We start from the raw sequence: 20,821 nt of genomic DNA, 5'->3' as shown, positions 1-20,821 counted from the left end.
TCGTACCTAGTAATTTTTTTTAACAGTCTTGATGTTCGAGCTCTTTGTCGTATATGACTTAATGTTGAGAATGCCGGTGGCTTCTTCGACTTCATCTTCTTCCTTGCGTGTATTCCACTTGTTGAGCAGCCATACAGGCTGGGACTGTTTTCCTAAGTCTCGTCCACCCATTTGTGCCTCCAGCCTTTACAGATGTCGTCTTGCTCTAATGACACTCAGTTTAAAGTGGCTCCATATGTCCACCTTGACTATTTTCCTAGGTATATTTTTATGCCTAATAATATCCCCTCTCCTCCTTCTCTTATAAATGGTAAATGGTTAGTAAATGGAGTTATCTCAACTAGGCCTTCTAGCTTAGTCATATTAATACAAGTACTGGTCTTGTGGCTAACCTCTTTACTTTCAAAGTAATTTATGAGGTGTGCCCTCCATACTAATGTTGCGTACTCTAGTGCTGCAGAATAGATTGTCTTGAAAAAGTCCTATTAACAATTTTATATGCCGTTCTTATGATTGACAGCTTGGCATACGTGTGTGTGGTGATGCTTCCCTCTCTATACATGCCTTAGGTCTTAATGCTAGAAATAAATTCCACTTCCAAGTTAATGCCCAACCACATGAGCCAGATGATAGAGCGACTGTCTCGTCTAAAGCAGGTCGGCGTTCAATCCCCGACTGTCCAATTGGTTGGGCATCATTCCTTCCCCGTCGTCCCATCCCAAATCCTAATCCTGACAGCTGTGTGGACAGCTCGGATTCGTAGTCCTGAGGTTTTGGGTTCGATGGCCGATAGTGGCGGAAACAAATGGGTAGAGTTTCTTTCACCCTGGTGCCCCTGTTACCCAGCAATAAATAGGTATCTGGGAGTTAGACAGATGCTTCGGGCCGCTTCCTGGGATGGGGGGGATAAGAAACAAGAGGCCTGGTCGAGGACCGGGCCGCGGGGACGCTAAGCCCCAAAATCATCTCAAAATAATCTCAAGAATCCTGATCCAAATTATTATCCAAGTGCTATATAGTCGTAATGGCTTGGCGCTGATCTGATTAACAGGAGGAGTGTTGGAGACCACACATTCCTCCAGCTCCTATTCTTCTTAATAATAACACTTTGTTTTCAGCCCTTTTGGTACTCCTTTACACAGTTCAGGGTCTCTCCAGTTAGCACAACTTGCTTCTCCATCCTGTACAGTGAACAGTCTTTCATGACGGACACAAATGTTTTATGACAATCAAATGTTTTATGACATTCTTGAAAGGCATTCTAAACATCCTTTATTTTCATGTCTTATGATAGTGGTGGTAGAGGTGGTAGTGGTGATAGTGGTTGAGATTGCGGTGGCGATGGTAAGTAATTCTCTAAAGAAGGCGCCATGGTGGCGGTGATAGTAATAGTGGTGGAGGTGGCAGAGGGAGTGTGGTCACAGTGGTGGTGGTGAAAGAGGTAATGGTGGTAGTGGTGGTAGAGGTGCTGGAGGTAGTGGTGGTGATGGAGGTAGTGGTGGTGGTGGAGGTGGTGGTAAAAAAGGTGCTGGTAGTAGAGGTGGAGGTGGTGGTAGATGTGTGTACAGTACAAGCAGGGGGTATCCAAACCAACCAGGTCGTTAGCGTAAATCACATCCCAGAGACGTCTTCCTCGCTTTGTCTTAATTACTAGGTGTTCTACCCCTCAAGGTGCTCACGGGGCTCTACTGACCAAGGTACACACTGAGCTCTACTGCTCAAGGTGCACACGGGGCTCTACTGCTCAAGGCACACACGGAGCTCTACTGCTCAAGGTGCACACGGGGCTCTACTGCTCAAGGCACACACGGAGCTCTACTGCTCAAGGTGCACACGGGGCTCTACTGCTCAAGGTACACACGGAGCTCTACGGTTCAAGGTGCACACAGAGCTCTACTGCTTATTGTGCACACGGGGCTCTACTGCTCAAGTGCACACGGAGCTCTACTGCTCAAGGTGCACACGGGGCTCCACTGCTCAAGGTACACATGGGGATCTACTGCTCAAGATGCACAAGAGCTCTACTGCTCAAGGTGCACATGGGGCTCTATAGCTCAAGTGCACATGGAGCTCTACTGCTCAAGGTGCACATGAGGGTCTACTGCTCAAGGGGCACACAGGGCTCTACTGCTCAAGGTAAACACGGGGCTCAACTGCTCAAGGTACACACGAAGCTCTACTGTTCAAGGTGCACACGAGGGCTCTACTGCTCAATGTGCACACAGGGCTCTATTGCTTCAGGTTCACACAGGAGCTCTACTGCTCAAGGTACACACAGAGACTCTTTTGCTTAAGATGCACACAGGGCTCTACAGGTCAAGGTGAACACGGGGACTCTACTGCTCAAGGTACACTCGGGGCTCTACTGCTCCAGGTAAACTCTGAGCTCTACTGCTCAAAGCTCACACACGGGGCTCTACTACTCAAGTTTCACACGGGGCTCTAGTGCTCAAGGTGCCCACGGGGGCTCTACTGCTCAAGGTACACACGGACCTCTACTGCTCAAGGTAAACAGGGGATCTATTACCCAAAGTACACAAGAGGCTCTGCTGCTCAAAGTACACACAAGGTTCTACTACTCAAAGTGCACACGGGGCTCAATTGTTAAAGGTGCTCACAAGGCTCTACTGCTCACGATGCACACAGTAGTTCTATTGCTCATAGTGTACACAGGGGCTCTATTGCTCAAGGTACACACAGGGCTCTACTGCTCAAGGTACACACAGGGGCTCTACTGCTCAAGGTACACACGGGGTTCTACTGCTTAAGGTACACACGGGGCTTTACTGCTCAAGGTACACATTGGGGGCTCTGCTGATCAAAGAGCACACGGGGCTCTACTGCTCAAAGTGCACAATGGGATTCTACTGTTCATTGTACACACGGGGCTCTACTGCTCAAGGTATACACACGGGGCTCTACTGCTCATGGTGCATGCGGGGCTCTACTGCTCATGGTGCATGCGGGGCTCTACTGACCAATGTACACACGGAGCTAACTGTTCATGGTACGCACGGGGCTCTACTGCTCAGCGTATACACAGGACTCTACTGCTCAAGGTACACACGGGGATCTACTGCTCAAGGAGCACACGGGGGCTTTACTGCTCAAGGTGCAAACGGAGGCTCAACTTCTCAAGATGCAAACGGGGGCTCTACTGCTCAAAGTACACACAGGGACTCTACTGCTCAAAATAAACACGGGGACTCTACTGCTCAAGGTGCCCACGGAGACTCTACTGCTCAAGGTAAACACGGGAGTCTTCTGCCCAAGACGCACACGGACTCTACTGCTCAAGGTACAAACGGGGCTCAAGTGCTCAAGGTACACACGGGGGCCCCTACTGCACAAGGTGCACATTGGGCTCTACTGCTTAAGGAGCTCTTAAGAGCTCTACTGCTCAAGGTGCACACGGGGCTCTACTGCTCATGGTACACACGGGGCTCTAATGCTCAAGGTGCACACGGAGACTCTACTGCTCAAGGTGCACACGGGGTCTCTACTGCTCAAGGTGCACACGAGGGCTCTACTACTCAACGTACACCAATCTGGTGTATATGATGAACCAGGCTGTGACTCATACGTCATCCTGCGAGCAGCCGCGTCTAACAGCCTGGTTGATCAGTCCAGCAACCAGGAGGCCTGGTCGGCGACCGGGCCGCGGGGACACTAAGCCCCGGAAGCACCTCAAGGTAAGGTACACACAGGAACTCTACTGCTCAAGGTACATACGGGGTTCTACTGCTCAAATTGAACACAGGGCTCTATTGCTCCAGGTTCACACAGGAGCTCTACTGCTCAAAGTACACACAGGGACTCTATTGCGTAACATGTACACAGGGCTCTACAGCTCATGGAACACACAGGGTCTCTATTGCTCAAGGTGCACACGGGGCTCTACTGCTCTAGATACAGACATGTTTCTGCTGCTCAAGGTTAACACACAGGGGCTCTACTGCTCAAGGTGTACACACAGGGGCTCTACTGCTCAAGGTGCACACCGGCCTCAACTGCTCAAGTTACACACGGAGCTCTACTGGTCAAGGTGCACACGGGGTCTCTACTGCTCAAGGTGCACACAAGAGGTCTTCTGCTCAAGGTGCATACAAGGGCTCTACTGCTCAAGGTGCACACAGGGCTCTACTGCTCAAGGTACACACAGGACTCTGCTACTCAAGGTACACACAGGGGCCCTACTGCCCAAGGTGCACACAAGGCGCTCTACTGCTCAAGGTACACACGAGGCTCTAGTGCTCAAGGTACACATTGGGGACTCTGCTGATCAAAGTGCACGGGGCTCTACTGCTCAAGGTACACACGGGGCTCTACTGCTCAAGGTGCACACGGGGGCCCTACTGGTCATTGTACACACAGGGCTCTACTGCTCAAGGTATACACACAGGGCTCTACTGCTCAAGGTATACACACGGGCTTTACTGCTCATGGTTCACACGGGGCTTTACTGCTCAAGGTATACATAGGGCTCTACTGATCAAGGTACACACGGGGCTCTACTGCTCAAGGAGTACACGGGGCTCTACTGCTCAAGGTGTAAACGGAGGCTCTACTGCTCAAGATGCAAACGCGGGCTCTCCTGCTCAAAGTACACACAGGGACTCTACTGCTGAAGGTAAACACGGGGCATTACTGCTCAAAATGAACATGAGGACTCTGCTGCTTAAGGTGCACACGAGGACTCTACTGCATAAGATACTCACAGAGCTCTACTGCTCCAGAAAAGCTCAGAGCTCTACTGCTCAATGAACACACGGAGGCTCTACTTCTCAAGGTGCCCACAGAGGCTATACTGCTCAAAGTACACACTGAGACTCTACTGCTCAAGGTGCTCACGGGGACTCTACTAATCAAGGTGCACACCGGGCTCTACTGCTCAAGGTGCACACGGAGACTCTACTGCTCATGGTAAACACGGAGCTCTACTGCTCAAGGTTCACACGGAGACTCTACTGCTCAAGATGCATACGGGACTATATTGTTCAAGATGCACACGAGGACTTTGCCGCTAACGGAGCACATTGGGCTCTACTGCTCCAGGTACACACAGAACTCTACTGCTCAAAGTGCATACGGGGACTCTACTGCTCAAGGTGCACACAGGGCTCTACTGCTCAAGGTGCAAACAGGGACTCAACTGATCAAGGTGCCCACGGGGACTCTACTGCTCAAGGTGTTCATGGGCTCTACTGCTCAAGGTACACACAAGCCTCTTCTGCTCAAGGTACACACGGGGCTCTAACTCTTAAGGTGCACATAAGAACTCAACTGCTCATGGTGCACACGGGAGCTCTACTGCTCATGGTGCACACGGGAGCTCTACTGCTCAAGGTATACACGGGGCTCTACTGTTCAAAGTGCAAACAGGGCTCTACTGCTCCAGGTGCACACAAGAGCTCTACTGCTCATGGTACACACGGGGCTCTATTGATCAAGGTTACCACGGGGCTCTACTGCTCAATGTACACACGGGGATTGTACTGCTCAAGGTACACACGAGGCTTTACAGCTCAAGGTACACATGGGGGGCTCTGCTGTTCAAAGTGCACACGGGGCTCTACTGCTCAAGGTACACACGGGGCTCCACTGCTCAAGGTAAACAGGGGCTCTATTACCCAAAGTACACACGGGGCTCTGCTGCTTAAAGTACACACAGGACTCTACTACTCAAAGTGCACACGGGGCTCAACTGTTAAAGATGTTCACAGGGTTCTGCTGCTCAAGATGCACACAGGAGTTCTACTGCTCAAGGTGCACACAGGGGCTCTACTTCTCTAGATACAGACAGGGTTCTCCTGCTCAAGGTTTACACACGAGGCTCTACTGCTCAAGGTGAACACGGGGCTCAACTGCTCAAGGTACACACGAAGCTCTACTGTTCAAGGTGTACACGAGGGCTCTATTGCTCAAGGTAAATGCGGGGAACCACTGCTCAAAATACACACGGGGATTCTACTGCTCAAGGTGATCACGGGGACTCTACTTCTCAAGGTACACAAGGGGCTCTACTGCTCCAGGTAAACCTCTGAGCTCTACTGCTCAAAGCTCACACACGGGGCTCTACTACTCAAGTTTCACATGGGGCTCTATTGCTCAAGGTGCCCACGGGGACTCTACTGCTCAAGGTACAAACGGAGCTCTACTGCTCAAGGTAAACAGGTGATCTATTACCCAAAGTGCACAAGAGGCTCTGCTACTCAAAGTACACACAGGGCTCTACTACTCAAAGTGCACACGGGGCTCAACTGTTAAAGGTGCTCACAAGGCTCTACTGCTCAAGATGCACACAGGAGTTCTATTGCTCAAGGTGTACACAGGGATTCTTCTGCTAAAGCTGCACACACGGCTCTACTGCTCAAGGTACACACAGGCCTTTGCTACCCAAGGTACACACTGGGGCTCTACTGCTCAAGGTACACACGGGGCTCTACTGCTTAAGGTAAACACGGGGCTTTACTGCTCAAGGTACACATGGGGGGCTCTGCTGATCAAAGAGCACACGGGGCTCTACTGCTCAAGGTGCACACATGAGATTCTACTGCTCATTTTACACACGGGGCTCTACTGCTCAAGGTATACACACGGGGCTCTACTGCTCATGGTGCATGCGAGGCTCTACTGACCAATGTACACACGGAGCTAACTGTTCATGGTACGCACGGGGCTCTACTGCTCAGCGTATACACAGGACTCTACTGCTTCGAGGTACACACGGAGATCTACTGCTCAAGGAGCACACGGGGCTTTACTGCTCAAGGTGCCCACGGAGACTCTACTGCTCAAGGTAAACACGGGAGTCTTCTGCTCAAGGTGCACACGGGCTCTACTGCTCAAGGTACAAACGGGGCTCAAGTGCTCAAGGTACACACTGGGGGCCCCTACTGCACAAGGTGCACATTGGGCTCTACTGCTTAAGGGGCTCATTAGAGCTCCACTGCTCAAGGTATACACAGGGACTCTTCTACTCAAGGTGCACACGGGGCTCTACTGCTCAAGGTTAACACGGCGCTCTACTGTTCAACTTACACCCACGGGGGATATACTGCTCAAGGTACACACGGGGATTCTACTGCTCAAGGTGCACACGGGGCTCTACTGCTCAAGGTATACACGGGGCTTTACTGCTCAAGGTACACATGGGGGGCTCTTCTGATTAAAGTGCACACGGGGCTCTGCTGCTCAAGGTACACACGAGGCTCTACTGCTCAAGGTACACACGGGGATTCTACTGCTCAAGGTACACACGGGGCTCTACTGCTCAAGGTATACACGGGCGTTTTACTGGTCAAGGTCCACATGGGGGGCTCTGCTGATTAAAGTGCACACGGGGTCTACTGATCAAGGTGCTCACGGGGGGGCTCTACTGATCATGGTGTACTCAAGGGCTCTACTTGTCAGGGTGCACACTGGGCTCTGCTTCTCAAGGTGCAGAAGGGGCTCTTCTGTTCTAGATACAGGGTTCTGCTGCTCAAGGTTCACACACAGGGGTTCTACTGTTCAAGGTGCACACTGCGCTTTACTGCTCAAGGTTCACACGGAGCTTTACTGTTCAAGGTACACACGGGGATCTGCTGCTCAAGGTCCTCACGGGGCTCTACTGCTCTAGATACATTCTGGGTTCTGCTGCTCAAGGTTCAAACACGGGTCTCTACTGTTCAAGGTGCACACGGGGCTCTACTGCTTTATATACATACAGGATTTTGTTGCTCAAGGTTCACACACGGCGATCTACTGCTCAAGGTACACACGGGGCTCTACAGCTCAAGGTGCACACGGGGATTCTTCTGCTCAAGGTGCCCATGGGGTCCACTGCTGCTGAAGGCAAACACGGGGCTCCACTGCTCAAAATACACACGGGGACTCTACTGCTCAAGGTACATACGGGGCTCTACTGCTGCAGGTAAACTCTGAGCTCTACTGCTCAAGGCGCACACGGGGCTCTATTGCTCAAGGTGCACACGGGGCTCTACATCTCAAGGTGCCCATGGGGGCTCTACTACTCAAGGTACACACGGAGCTCTACTGCTCAAGGTACACAGGGGCTTCACTGTTCAAGGTACACACGGGGCTCTACTGCTCAAGGTACACACAGAACTCTACTACTCAAGGTGCACACTGGGCTCTGCTGCTCAATGTTTACTCACGGGGCTCTACTGCTCAAAGTACACACGGAGCTCTACTGTTCAAGGTGCACACGGGGGCTCTACAGCTCAAGGTGCAAACGGGGACTCTACTGCTCAAGTTGAACATGGGGATTCTACTGCTGCAGGTAAACTCTGAGCTCTACTGCTCAAGGCGCACACGGGGCTCTATTGCTCAAGGTGCACACGGGGCTCTACATCTCATGGTGCCCATGGGGGCTCTACTACTCAAGGTACACACGGAGCTCTACTGCTCAAGGTACACAGGGGCTTCACTGTTCAAGGTACACACGGGGCTCTACTGCTCAAGGTACACACAGAACTCTACTACTCAAGGTGCACACTGGGCTCTGCTGCTCAATGTTTACTCACGGGGCTCTACTGCTCAAAGTACACACGGAGCTCTACTGTTCAAGGTGCACACGGGGGCTCTACAGCTCAAGGTGCAAACGGGGACTCTACTGCTCAAGTTGAACATGGGGATTCTACTGCTCAAGGTACACACGGGGCTCTACTGCTCAAGGTACACACGGGGCTCTACTGCTCCGAGTAAACTTTGAGCTCTACTGCTCAAAGCGCACACGGGGCTCTACTGCTCAAGATGCACACGGAGCACTACTGCTCAAGGTACACACGGAGCTCTACTGCTCAAGGTAAATACGGGGGCTCTACTGCTCAAGGTAAACACGGGGCACAACTGCTCAAAGCGAACACGGGGCTCTACTGCTCAAGTTTCACACGGGGATCTACTGTTCAAGGTGCCCACGGGGGCTCTACTGCTCAAGGTAAACAGGGGCTTTATTACCCAGAGTACACACGGGGCTCTGCTGCTCAAAGTACACACAGGGCTCTACTAGTCAAAGTGCACACCGGGCTCAACTGTTAAAGATGTTCACAGGGCTCTGCTGCTCAAGGTACACACGGGGCTCTACTGCTCTAAGGTGCACACGGGGCTCTACTGCTCATTGTACACACGGAGCTCTACTGCTCAAGTTATACACACGGGGCTTGACTGCTCAAGGTGCACACGGGACTCTACTGCTCAACGTACTCACGGAGCTAACTGTTCAAGGTAAACACGGGAACTCTACTGCTCAAGGTAAACACGGAGCACTACTGCTCAAAATAAACACGGGGACTCTACTGTTCAAGGTGCACCCGGAGCTCTACTGATTAAGGTACATATGGGCTCTACTGCCCAAGGTACACACCGGGCTAAACTTCTCATGGTACAGACAGGGCTCTACTGCTTAAGGTGCATACGGGGCTCTACTGCTACAGGTGCACATGGGCTCTACTTCTCAAGGTGCACGCGGGCTCTACTGTCCAAGGGACACGCAGGGGCTCTACTGCTCAAGGTGCACACAGGGGCCCTATTGCTGAAGGTGAACACGGGGCTCCACTGCTCAAGGTGCACACGGGGCTCAACTTCTCAAGGTACACACGGGGCTCTACTGCCCAAGGTTCACACGGGACTCTACTGCTCAAGGTGCACACAGGGCTCTACTGGTCAAGGTACACATGGGGCTCAGCTGCTCAAGGTACGCACGGAGCTCTACTGCTCAAGGTGAACACCGGGCTCTACTTCTCAAGGTGCACACGGGGCTCTACTGCTGAAGGTTCACACGGGACTCTACTGCTCAAGATACACACGGGACTCTACTGCTCAAGGTGTACACGAGGCTATACTGCTCAAGGTGCACACGGGATTCTACTGCTCATGGTCCACACGGGGCTCTCCTGCTCAAGATACACACGGGACTCTACTGCTCAAGGTACACACGGGGCTCTACTGCTCAAGTTCCACACGGGGCTCTATTGCTCAAGGTACACACACGGGGCTCTACTTTTCAAGGTACACACGGGGCTCTACTGCTCAAGATACACACGGGAACTGTACTGCTCAGATACACACGGGAACTCTACTGCTCAAGATACACACGGGACTCTACTGCTCAAGGTCCACACGGGACTCTTCTGCTCAAGGTGCACACGGGGCTCTATTGGTCAAGGTAAACACTCGGGGATCTACTGCTTAAGGTTCACACTGGGCTCAACTGCTCAAGGTACACACGGGGCTCTACTGCTGAAGGTTCACACGGGACTCTACTGCTCAAGGTACACATGGGGCTGTGCTGCTCAAGGTCCACACGGGGCTCTACTGCTGAAGGTTCACACGGGGCTCTACTTTTCAAGGTACACATGGGGCTGTGCTGCTCAAGGTACACACGGGACTCTACTGCTCAAGGTACTCACGGGGCTCTATTGCTCAAGGTCCACACGGGCTCTATTCCTCAAGGTACACACACGGGGCTGTACTTTTCAAGGTGCACATGGGGCTGTGCTGCTCAAGGTACACACGGGACTCTACTGCTCAAGGTACTCACGGGGCTCTACTGCTCAAGGTACACGCACGAGGCTCTGCACCTCAAGGTGCACACTGGGTTCTTCTGCTCGAGGTACTCACACAGGGCTCTACTGTTCAAGATACACACACGGGGCACTTCTGCTCAAGGTTCACACGAGGCTCTACTGCTCAAGGTTCACACGGGGCTCTACTGCACAAGATACTCATACGACGCTCAATACTTCTCAAGCTACACACACGGGGGCTGTATTGCTCAAGGTACGCAGATGGGGCTCTACTGCTCAAGGTACACACGGGGCTCTACTGCTCAAGGTGCACACGGGGCTCTACTGCTCAAGGTTCACATGAACTCAATCTGTATGCTCTACTGTTAAATGGTCACACGGGGGCTCTACTGTTCAAGGTACACACGGGGGCTCTACTGTTCAAGGCTCACACGGGTGCTCTAATGCTCAATATGTACAATGGAGCAGCACCGCTCAATTTGCAAACGGGTGTTCTACTGTTCAAGATTCTCACCGGGGCTCTGCTGCTCAAGGTTCACACGGGGGCTTTCCTGCTCACGGGGTATATTGGGACTCTATAGCCCAAAGTACGTACTGGGGCTCTACTCTTCTGCTGAAGAGCGAGTTATGGCAAACCTTGACAAATGTCCACACATGTTATCTTCAGTTTGATGAACAAAAAACAGAGAAATATTTAATAGAGAACTTACGTGGTTTCGACCATAACATTAAATTAAAATATAGCTCTCTCTTCTCCCTAGCAGTCGCACTTCCCTGAATCCTGAATATTTTTCTGCTTGATGACCTCGTTTGATTGTAGGTCAGGTTGGTGTGTGGGTGGTCGAGGTGCACTCGGGGTCAAGTTACACAGTTCCAGCCACTTACACTCTTCTAAATGGGTGGTCAATTACCTCTTGATAGTCTATTACCTTATTTTACACTTTTGCAGAGGCAGCAGAGTTGAAGCAGAGGTTTCCTAACTCTCGTTTATGGTCTAAGAACTCTTCTTTACGGAGCTGACTAAAAGAAGTTGAGGTTGAGCTTTCAGCTCCTTGCAGGCTGAGAGTTACTTCTCATAGCTCATCTGTCCAACATTATTCTACTTGGTTTCCCTATAACACGATCCCCCTATTCGTTTTACAACCTGGTCCCTAATTACTGCTGGGTGAACAGAGGCGAACAGCGGAGGGACAATCCCTAAGCATCCCACCCTACCAAGGGCTCGCACCCTCGTCGTTCTCGCGTGCGAGGCAACCAGTTGAAGGCGCTCACAATTACTTAACAGGGTGGTAGGGTGAAGAGGAGCTTTAATCTGTAAAAAATGGGTGATCAATAGCTCGTTTATTCACAAAACTTTAGAATATCCATCAAAAGATTCTATATTCTTCAAAAACTGCAGAAAGGGTGGTGGAAGTGTCTGGTCTTGCCCAACGCTTCAGAGCGGGTGGTGGAAGTCCCTTGTCTTCTCCCAACACTATAGAGCGAGTGGTGGAAGTCCCTGGTCTTCTCCCAACACTACAGAGCGGGTGGTGGAAGTCCCTGGTCTTCTCCCAACACTACAGAGCGGGTGGTGGAAGTCCCTTGTCTTCTCCCAACACTATAGAGCGAGTGGTGGAAGTCCCTGGTCTTCTCCCAACACTACAGAGCGGGTGGTGGAAGTCCCTGGTCTTCTCCCAACACTACAGAGCGAGTGGTGGAAGTCCCTTGTCTTCTCCCAACACTACAGAGCGAGTGGTGGAAGTCCCTGGTCTTCTCCCAACACTACAGAGCGAGTGGTGGAAGTCCCTGGTCTTCTCCCAACACTTCAGAGCGAGTGGTGGAAGTCCCTGGTCTTCTCCCAACACTTCAGAGCGAGTGGTGGAAGTCCCTGGTCTTCTCCCAACACTACAGAGAGAGTGGTGGAAGTCCCTGGTCTTCTCCCAACACTACAGAGCGAGTGGTGGAAGTCCCTGGTCTTCTCCCAACACTACAGAGAGAGTGGTGGAAGTCCCTGGTCTTCTCCCAACACTACAGAGCGAGTGGTGGAAGTCCCTGATCTTCTCCCAACACTACAGAGCGAGTGGTGGAAGTCCCTGGTCTTCTCCCAACACTACAGAGCGAGTGGTGGAAGTCCCTGGTCTTCTCCCAACACTACAGAGCGAGTGGTGGAAGTCCCTGGTCTTCTCCCAACACTACAGAGCAAGTGGTGGAAGTCCCTGGTCTTCTCCCAACACTACAGCTCGAGTGGAGGAAGTTCCTGGTCTTTTCCCAACGGCACAGAGCAGGTGGTCGAACTACCTGGCCTTCTCCCAATGCTCCAGAGCGGGTGGTCGAAGTCCCTGGTCTTCCCCCAACGGTCAACAGCGGGTGGTCGAAGTCCCTGGTCTTTCCCCAATGGTCCAGAGTGGGTCGTCGAAGTCCTTGATCATCTCCCAACGCTCTAGAGCGGGTGGTCGAAGTTCCTAGTCATCTCCCAAAGCTCCAGAGCGGGTGGTCGAAGTCCCAAGTCTTCTCCATACGGTCCAGAGCAGGTGGTCGAAGTCCCTGGTCTTCTCCATACAGTCCAGAGCAGATGGTCGAAGTCCCAGGTCTTCTCCATACGGTCCAGAGCGGGTGGTCGAAGTCCCAGGTCTTCTCCATACGGTCCAGAGCAGGTGGTCAAAGTCCCTGGTCTACTTCCAACGGTCCAGAGCGGGTGGTCAAAGTCCTGGTCTACTCCCAACGGTCCAGAGCGGGTGGTCGAAGTCCCAGGTCTCTCCCCAACACTTATCTTCATCTCTCGTAACTGCATGACGCACCTTTAACCACCTGTCTCATTAGTGGCTGTGAATGGCCAGGTAATATTAGACTCACTGAGGCTAATACACAATCGTAAAGATATTATTTTTCAGACGTGCTGGGAGTTGGTGGAGGGTGGGGGTTGTTGGAGGGTGGGGGTTGTTGGAGGGTGGGGCTGATGAGGGGTTGTTGGAGGGTGGGGCTGATGAGGGGTTGGTGGAGGGTGGGGCTGATGAGGGATTGTTGGAGGGTGGGGCTGATGAGGGGTTGGTGGAGGGTGGGGCTGATGAGGGGTTGTTAGAGGGTGGGGCTGATGAGGGGTTGGCGGAGGTGGGGCTGATGAGGGGTTGTTAGAGGTGGGGCTGATGAGGGGTTGGTGGAGGGTGGGCTGATGAGAGGTTGGTGGAGGGTGGGGCTGATGAGGGGTTGGTGGAGGGTGGGGCTGATGAGGGGTTGGTGGAGGGTGGGGCTGATGAGGGGTTGTTGGAGGATGGGGCTGATGAGGGTTGGTGGAGGGTGGGGCTGGTGGGGGGTGGGGCTGGTGGGGGCTGATGAGGGTTGTTGGAGGGTGGGGCTGATGAGGGGTTGTTGGAGGTGGGGCTGATGAGGGGTTGTTGGAGGGTGGGGTTGATGAGGGGTTGTTGGAGGGTGGGGCTGATGAGGGGTTGTTGGAGGGTGGGGCTGATGAGGGGTTGGTGGAGGGTGGGCTGATGAGGGGTTGTTGGAGGGTGGGGCTGATGAGGGGTTGGTGGAGGGTGGGGCTGATGAGGGGTTGGTGGAGGGTGGGGGCTGATGAGGGGTTGGTGGAGGGTGGGTCTGATGAGGGGTTGTTGGAGGGTGGGGCTGATGAGGGGTTGTTGGAGGGTGGGGCTGATGAGGGGTTGGTGGAGGGTGGGGCTGATGAGGGGTTGTTGGAGGGTGGGGCTGATGAGCGGTTGTTGGAGGGTGGGGCTGATGAGGGGTTGTTGGAGGGTGGGGCTGATGAGGGGTTGGTGGAGGGGTGGGGCTGATGAGGGGTTGGTGGAGGGTGGGGCTGATGAGGGGTTGGTGGAGGGTGGGTCTGATGAGGGGTTGTTGGAGGGTGGGGCTGATGAGGGGTTGGTGGAGGGTGGGGCTGGTGGGGGTGGGGCTGGTGGGGGCTGATGAGGGGTTGTTGGAGGGTGGGGCTGATGAGGGGTTGTTGGAGGGTGGGGCTGAATGAGGGGTTGTTGGAGGGTGGGGCTGATGAGGGGTTGTTGGAGGGTGGGGCTGATGAGGGGTTGTTGGAGGGTGGGGCTGATGAGGGGGTTGGTGGAGGGTGGGGCTGATGAGGGGTTGTTGGAGGGTGGGGCTGATGAGGGGTTGGTGGAGGGTGGGCTGATGAGGGGTTGGTGGAGGGTGGGGCTGATGAGGGGTTGGTGGAGGGTGGGTCTGATGAGGGGTTGTTGGAGGGTGGGACTGATGAGGGGTTGTTGGAGGGTGGGGCTGATGAGGGGTTGGTGGAGGGTGGGGCTGATGAGGGGTTGTTGGAGGGTGGGGCTGATGAGGGGTTGTTGGAGGGTGGGGCTGATGAGGGGTTGTTGGAGGGTGGGGCTGATGAGGGGTTGGTGGAGGGTGGGGCTGATGAGGGGTTGGTGGAGGGTGGGGCTGATGAGGGGTTGGTGGAGGGTGGGTCTGATGAGGGGTTGTTGGAGGGTGGGGCTGATGAGGGGTTGGTGGAGGGTGGGGCTGGTGGGGGGTGGGTCTGGTGGGGGCTGATGAGGGGTTGTTGGAGGGTGGGGCTGATGAGGGGTTGTTGGAGGGTGGGGCTGATGAGGGGTTGGTGGAGGGTGGGGGCTGATGAGGGGTTGTTGGAGGTGGGGCTGATGAGGGGTTGGTGGAGGGTGGGGCTGGTGAGGGGTTGGTGGAGGGTAGGGCTGATGAGGGGTTGTTGGAGGGTGGGGCTGATGAGGGGTTTGTGGATGGTGGGGCTGATGAGGGGTTGTTGGAGGGTGGGGCTGATGAGGGGTTGGTGGAGGGTGGGGCTGATGAGGGGTTGTTGGAGCGTGGGGCTGATGAGGGGTTGTTGGAGCGTGGGGCTGATGAGGGGTTGGTGGAGAGTGGGGCTGATGAGGGGTTGTTGGAGGATGGGGGCTGATGAGGGGTTGTTGGAGCGTGGGGCTGATGAGGGGTTGGTGGAGGGTGGGGCTTGATGAGGGGTTGTTGGAGGGTGGGGCTGATGAGGGGTTGGTGGAGAGTGGGGCTGATGAGGGGTTGTTGGAGGATGGGGCTGATGAGGGGTTGGTGGAGGGTGGGGTTGTTAGAGGGTGGGGGTTGGTGGAGGGTGGGGCTGATGAGGGGTTGGTGGAGGGTGGGGTTGTTAGAGGGTGGGGGTTGGTGGAGGGTGGGGCTGATGAGGGGTTGGTGGAGGGTGGGGTTGTTAGAGGGTGGGGGTTGGTGGAGGGTGGGGCTGATGAGGGGTTGGTGGAGGGTGGGGTTGTTAGAGGGTGGGGGTTGGTGGAGGGTGGGGCTGATGAGGGGTTGTTGGAGGGTGGGGCTGATGAGGGGTTGTTGGAGGGTGGGAGTTGGCAGAGGGTGAGGGTTGGTGGAGAGTGGGGTTGGTGGAAAGTGGGGGTTGGTAGAGAGTGAGGATTGGTGAAGGGTGAGGTTGAGGGGGGGGGGTTGTAGAGGGAGGATATTAGGGTGGGGTTGGTGGAGTGTGGGGTTGACGGAGGGTGATGTAGGTGGGGTTAGTGGAGGGTGGGATTAGTGGCGGGTGGGATTGATGAGGGTTCATGGAATGTGGGTTTGGTGGGAGTTTATGTAGGGTGGATTAGGTCAGGGTAGGTGGATGATGGGAGTTGGTGCAGGGTGGGATTAATAAGGGTTGGTAGTGGAGGGTGGGGTTAGTGGAGGGTGGGGTTGGTGAAAAGAGGGGTTGATGAGGATTGGTGGATTTTGGGATTTGTGGAGGGGTAGCGTTGATGAGGGTTGGCGGAGGGTTGTGTTGCTGTAGGGTGAGGTTTGTGTAGGTTTGGATTGGTTGAGGGTGGGATTGCTATTGGGTAGTGGGAATTGGTTTTGGATGGGGATGGTGGGTGGTGGGTTGGGTTCGTAGAGGGTTGGGTTGGTAGTGGGTGGTGGTGTTGGTGGTGGATGGGGTTGGTGCATTGTGGTGGAGGGTTGGGTTGGTGGTGGGTGGTGTTGGTGGTGGATAGGGGTTGGTGAAGATTTGTTAAGGTTGGAGGGAGTGAGTTGGTGGGGGATGATGGAGGAAAGATGGTGTCGGTGGGGGTTGGTGGTGGATGGGATTGATGGAGGGTTGATAGTGGGTGGTTGGTGGAGATTGGGGTTAAGTAGGTAATTGAGACGAGAACCGTGCGCCACGCCTGTGCGGGTGAGATAATTGGGCCAATGCACAGGTGTTGCACACGTCTCAAGTCTCAAGGGGTTCGGTGGGGTCCCAGGGGGAGCGAGTGTGTGGTCCCGCGGGACACTTGTGGGTATAGGGGGGGGGGGAAGTTAACCCGCATGCCTGGGTGTGGTCTCGTAGGGGGGGGGGGCGGGTCGCGGGGGTAAAAAAGTGTAAGTATGGGAAGAGGTGGGCAGGAGTAGTAGTTGTAAGATGAAAGTGTAGGTGTATGTACCATAGAATTAAGCAGCATATGTGAATTTACCCACAATCAACTCACTCTTAAATTTCTCACGTGGAATGTGAGAAGCGTGCGAAGGAGGCTGTTTGATCTAATGATGTACGCAGGTGCCAACAACATTGATGTACTGTGCCTGCAGGAACCATACACTGCAAACACAAAAAATAAAACGCCACCCAAACTCCCAGGTTATGTAGCTTTCTCAAATGTTGGTTCACATGATGTCGGTATCTTGACTTATGTTAAAAGTAACCTAGTGTGTAAACATGTTAAAAACCACAAAAGTGACGACTCATATTATCAGCGGTTGTAGATTGTTACAGCGACCGGGTTTCTTAACTTAGTTAATGTATATGTAAGGTGTGATCAAATAGTGGAAGCTTCTCTCCCAAAAATTACCAGCAGCTCTCAAACCATTGTAATGGGTGATTTTAATGCTAGACACACTAGCCTGGGTGACACCAAAACAAACAGGAATGGCAGAGTCTTTGTAAAATACTTAAGAGATAATAGCATGTCCGTATTACACTTTGACTCCTCTAACGTCACACACCTCATGGGTGGCAGGCTTGATTATGTCATTGGTCACGGTCCCATTGATAATGGTGTCGGAGGATCAATTGGTCATGAATTAGTTAGTGATCACTTTGCCATATTCAGTTCATACACTATCAATAATGTCAAACCCCTAAGCTTTGGAAAAAAAATAATTAATATCCCTGAAAATTTACACATGCTCTTCAAATACCGCATTTCCGAATGGTATAACACTTACTGCTTTATTACCGTCAACGCATTATTTGAGGACCTGGTCACTGAAGTAACCGCTTTTTATGACAATGTTGTAAAATCCACAAGACCCAAAACAGTGAAGAAGGGACAGAGGTGGTTCACTGACTCACGCCTTAAGCCCCTGCATGACAGAGTTCTATTCCTAGCTGAGCAGTATAAAACACATAAAACAGCTGACACCCTCAACATATTTCTTAAAGACAGCCGAGAGTTTAGAGAGCTAAAGGAACAGGTGTATAACCAACACTGGGAACAGTTTCTGCAAGGCATCAATCATGCAACATCCTCATCCCAAATGTGGAATAAAATTAAAAAGATTTCTCGTCCTAGCAGTCGTCAACTTGATCACCATTCACCTGTAGACTATGCCGACATGCTGCTTCAGCAATATGCAAGCACTGCTAGTATAAGCAGCCTGCCTCTAGATGTGCAAAACTATCTGGCTAGTACTAAAATAAATCGTAACTTCAATATTGAAATTGCCTGTAGTGAAATAGGGCCTGATGATAACTATGGCATAACCCCCTTTGATATTAAAAATGCACTCAAGAAAGGTAAGGCTACCTCTCCTGGAGAGGATGGCATCACGTACAACACCATGAGATTACTTGCTGAGCTGCCAAATAGCCCATTGCTAGAATTGTTTAATCAAAGTCTAAGGCAGGGTGTTTTACCTGACCGCTGGACACAGGGACTCAAAATACCCATACCCAAGCCTAATTCACAAAAATGTAGACCTATTTCTCTGACGTCGTGCATGTGTAAAGTTCTTGTGAGGATTATACTCGACAGACTAATGTTTCAAATCAAGCCCCACCTTGCCCCTAACCTGTATGGTTTCCTTCCTGGAAGAAGCACACAAACTTGCTTTGCTGAGTATTTTATCAGAGAGGGACCAAACTCTCAGGCGGCATTTATTGATCTCCAAACTGATTTTGATACAGCAAACTGAGAAATAGTCCTAGAACAGCTAGCCTCTTTTGGAGTTAAGGGAAGACTGTTGACATGGCTCAGGGGGTACCTGAGTAACAGAACCGCCTCAGTCCTTTTCAAGGGGGTCAAAAGTAAACTCTGTGCACCCTTTGAGTTTGGTACACCCCAGGGTGGAGTGCTAAGTCCCACACTGTTCAATGTTCTGATGCATAAATTAACAATTGATATTCCCACACTACCTGACGAAGCCGTCATTTGTTATGCCGATGATATATGCATTGTTGCAAATTCCCAAACTAGACTGCAAGCTCTACTTGATTCATTCGCTGCTAAAAGCATTGAATGTGGTCTTGTTATCTCTATAATTAATCCAGACTTCTCCATCCCCAAGAGAAAACTCATGTCCCTATAGCTTTCAAGGTCAACAACCAGAACATTGAAACGTGTAGGCAGCACAAATACCTTGGAGTTGGTATTAACAGTGACATTGTAAATGATCTACACCGTAGGTTAAAAGAAAGACTAAAACCATTGAGAACACTTACTGGTAAGAATATTGGTATCAATATTAAATATGCTAGACTATTCTATATGATGTTTGTTAGATCTCTCGTTGATTATAATGCTCTACACTTAATTAACTTCCCCTCCTCTGTGTTGGACAAACTTGAAGTAGTACAGAATGAGGCCATGAGGATAATTCTTGGTGCTCCAAGATGCACAAGAATCATCAACATGAGGGAAGAACTGAAGCTTCCAACCATACTAGAGAGAATAATGCAAGTCAACACTACCTTTTGCCTTAAAGTCATGAGAGATCCTACATCTCCTGCATTGCTCAGAGACAATTATTTAGTGCTGTTAACACCCTTTTGACTGGTGCCGACATACCAACACACTCCTTTTATGATAATTGGCTGAGCAACAATGCTTACAATCTCATTAAACTTAACATTCCTTTTAAGTGCAATCTACCTGTCTCTGATATTCCTCTTTATCTGTACCCCACCATTCAAGTATCATACACACCTGTCACCAAGAAAGATAATGAGAATCTTGCTCTTCTCAGAGCTGTCACTCTTGAAACAATTGCCTCCTCCATCGAGAGTCTAAGATCTCACGAGCACTGTGTCTACACCGATGGCTCAGTCCAATCCTCTACTGGACGGACTGCAGCGGCATGTAGGTTTTATAGAAATAATATTTGCACAAAGACTGTCAGTGTCAGGTTAAACAACTGGCTGACCTCCACACAAACAGAACTAGCAGCATTACACCTAGCAACCTGTACATTAAAAAACATTGGAGGAGGAATAATATTCTGCGATTCAAAGTCTGCTCTTCAAGCAATCGAAAACTTCTCTTGGAAGATCGACAGCAAGAACCTCATACTCCCAATTATAAATGACCTAATTGATGCACAGAGTAAAGGGTCTCGAATCTCCTTTGTATGGATACCTTCACACATAAATATAACCCATCATAATGAGACAAACATTGCAGCCAAATTAGCGTGTAACAAGTTTGAAGTTGAATTAGATCTAGGTATCCCCATCTCTGCTGTCAAAACTGTATTGGTCCAAACATTCAGATCTGATAGGAAAGAACTTACTGACTCCCAACGACCTGAAAGTACTAGTAAAAAAAGCTATGATTTGTTCAGATCTGAAACCTACATCTATGGACAGCACAAAACGTCCACTAGACTGTGCGACACAGTGGTTGCAAGGATCAGGTTGGGTTACCGTTACCTGTGGCAGGTGGCTGCAGGTGACGGGTCTCCCAATCCTGAGCACTCCAGTTGCAAACTCTGTGAGCAGGAACTACAGCATGATCTCCCGCACTATATCACTGAATGCCCAGTTATTAGACCTTTCAGACCAGTTGGCATGAGGTACCTGGAGCTTTGCAATTACTTTATTCACTCTCGTATTCTTGAAGATATCCTCACAGTATACCCAAAATTTGCCAGTGCAGGCTATTAAACACATGGCTCTGTATGACTAACCATCCTGCGAGATGGGGACTTGTATTACCACTGCTACCTTATTCAATCTTGTGTTGTTGATATCCTCAAAATGCATCAGGAGTCTGCCAGTACAGACCGCTTATCACATGCCTCTGTATGACTAACCATCCTGTGTGATGGGGATTTCTTAGCATCACCTAGTTAGCTTTTTTGACACACTGTACTCCACT

This window comes from Procambarus clarkii, chromosome 33, assembly GCF_040958095.1.
Source record: "Procambarus clarkii isolate CNS0578487 chromosome 33, FALCON_Pclarkii_2.0, whole genome shotgun sequence".
NCBI classification, from domain to species: Eukaryota; Metazoa; Arthropoda; class Malacostraca; order Decapoda; family Cambaridae; genus Procambarus; species Procambarus clarkii.
The sequence above is the reverse complement of the archived record's forward strand: the minus strand, read 5'-3'. Positions refer to the sequence as shown.